Source organism: Trichechus manatus, unplaced genomic scaffold (assembly GCF_000243295.1).
Source record: "Trichechus manatus latirostris isolate Lorelei unplaced genomic scaffold, TriManLat1.0 scaffold00156, whole genome shotgun sequence".
In the NCBI taxonomy this organism is placed as follows: Eukaryota; Metazoa; Chordata; class Mammalia; order Sirenia; family Trichechidae; genus Trichechus; species Trichechus manatus.
The window spans coordinates 2,374,508-2,377,359 of NW_004444092.1; positions in this window are offsets into that span (position 1 = coordinate 2,374,508).

The following is a 2,852-nucleotide window of genomic DNA, read 5'->3' on the forward strand; positions in this document are numbered from 1 at the left end:
GTGTCATCTGCATATTTCAGGTTGTTAATGAGTCTTCTACCAATCTTGATGTCATGTCCTTCTTCATATAGTCCAGGTTCTCAGATAGCCAGGCCTTTCTTCCTAGTCCATCTTAGTCTGGAAGCTCTGCTGAAACCAGTTCAGGATCATAGCAACAGGCAAGCCTCCACTGACAGACAGGTGGTGACTGCACATGAGGGGCATTGGCCTGGAACTGAACCCAGGTCTCCCACAAAGAGACAAGAATTTAAGAGCCCCTCCTGAAAATAGGCTATCCTCAGTGTAAAGCATTCTCTGATTTACTCTCTGATCATGCCACCCTTTCATCCCACTTCTCCATGCCTAGTTCTTTCTAGACTTATTTACTCTCATGTCAGTAAAAGAAAAAGTCGTTTTACCTAACATTCGAGATGCTTATTGATATGGTCAGACTGTAGTCCCTATTGCAATAGACTTTTCTAACTAATTCTCACCTTACCTAAGTTCAGATTTGTTTTTTATGTAACAGTACTTTCTCCCTATTATCAAGCTCAACACTTTACTTGTATTAGGCACTCAAGTATTAAATGTTTGATTAGTAGCTAAATTTGTCTAGAGTTAAAAAAAGGAACATGTTAGGGTCAGGCTGTGGAAGGTCACACAGTCTGAGGAATATGTACTTCATTCAAATGGTAGTAGTGAACATTTTTAAAAAGTGAACGAGGACAGATTTAGCACACTGAAATAAATATTTTGTCTACAAAGATAAGGTTTTTTCTTTCCCAACTACGGTAGATTAGAGTATATTAATATTTTTATCTTTTGACTTTCTTTGGAATATAGTCTCCATTTTCCGTTTTTATGGTTATCATTTCTCAGTTCTGAGAATCTTAAAGATTAAATACCTAACTTGCTCCATGATATTAGGAATCTAGTCATTTCCTAAACCAATATCGATTTCCTATATAACAAGGATAAGAATTTCTTATCTAATTAAAAAGGAGGGATTCAAACCATTTAAATCAATTCACTTCTCTTTGACGTCACTGATCTTTAGGCTAAAACTATGAGGCTTTGAATCTATTTTTTATAATGTTTGAAGGTACCAACCCTGGTCCCCTCCTCCCATGAGTTATTTGCATATATCTTAGTCCATCTGGGATCAGATTAGGTGACAGTTCCTGTCTGCATACCTAGGAGAGGGAGCTCAGTGCCTCTCAAGTGCAGCCCTCGCTCCCACCCCCACGCATTTATCTAAAGTACTTTCCTTCAATTGCTTCCCGCGCTAGCAGAACTTGAAGTTCTGGATGCCAAAGGCTGCTGACAGTGACAAGAAATGCCACCTAGGACAGTGAATCTCTTTGCTATATAACTGTGATCCATATAATAGACTGTGGTTTGAACTTCACCTCCAGCAAACTAGAGAATTCTCTGTCTCTTTGTTTCAAAGTGGAAAAACACTTGTGATTCTGTTCCTAAGAGCTTCCTCTGCCATGAGTGCAATTCAAAACCTCAAGCACCACTTCTGCCAGACAAGATGATATCAATATGGGGTTTAAAAAAAAATAGGGTAAATTCTTACTGGTTTTCAAGTATTTAGGCACCCATATTTTTGTTGGGTAGTTCTAGAAGGAATCATAGTTCCTTAGGAAATTTTAGAATTATGATAGCATGTACTCTCTTCCTTCTTTCAATTACTCCCAGGAAAGTTTCTTCAGGTAGTGAGAAGGAACTGAAGTTTACAAAGGAACTTAATACTTAAAAAGAATTCTTCAAAACACATCTGCAGATAGAAAATGGAGGCAATAAAAAGTCTTGAAGGACTAAAGAGCTGTCAATGAGGAAAGGGAAGAAAATGAAAAAAAGAAAAAAAAGCACGGGATGAGAGAAAGGGTAGGGGCGAGGGAAGCTCAAAAAACAGCCAAAAATAGTCAATCAAGTAAGTAGGTTTGTAAAAATTATTTTTTTGTAACTCACAAGTTACCTCTACGCCTAATTATCCCTAAGACATAAATAGTTACCTTCACCTTATTGATTAAAACTGCTTATTATACAAATCTAATCAGCATGAAAAAGCAATAGTTTTACTATTTTAACTTAATAAAAATCCAAATATTAAAATATAATAACCATACTTCCCTATTCCTGTCTGTCTCTGTCTCAACCACCACCACCAAACAGTAAAAAAACAAGGCAGGCAGTCTTGTATAGAATTGAAGAAAAGTGGAATCGTTACTTCTCTTTCAAAGTACTTTCTAGATTTTATCATCACTTTCTATAAACTAAAAACAACAGAATAATTAATGGAAAGTGAAATTCAACTTAAATGCTACCAAGGGTATGATTTCAGTGTTGCAGGTATAGAAGAAGAGGAGACAGCGCAACTTAGAGTTCTATGAAAAAAATCTGAATCTTACAAAAGTCAAAACCTAATTAGTTAAGACTAAGACATTGTACTCATTTAGTTCTGATAGCACACCATCTAGCAGTTCTACAAGAGAAAGTCCTGTTAATCTTTCACTAGACATTCATTAGAAAATCCAAATAGTTTAAGTATTGAATGTAATTTAAAAAAAAAAAAAAAGGAATGACTACTTTATAACTGCTAAGTAAGCTGCTGTATTCAACTGCACTATACAATGGCAATACATGAGAAAGAGCACAAATATCCTTGACAAATTTTCAGACCTGGAAAAAAGAAATATCAGTAATAGAATATAAGAAATGTCAGCACACAGTACACATTACTGGGGAAGCCAGCACAACTTGTACAAGAAAAGGTCATGGAAGCTCCACAGACACATCCAAACTCCCTGAGGGACTGAATTGCTGGGTGGAGGGCTGTGGGGACCATGGTCTTGGGGAACACCTAG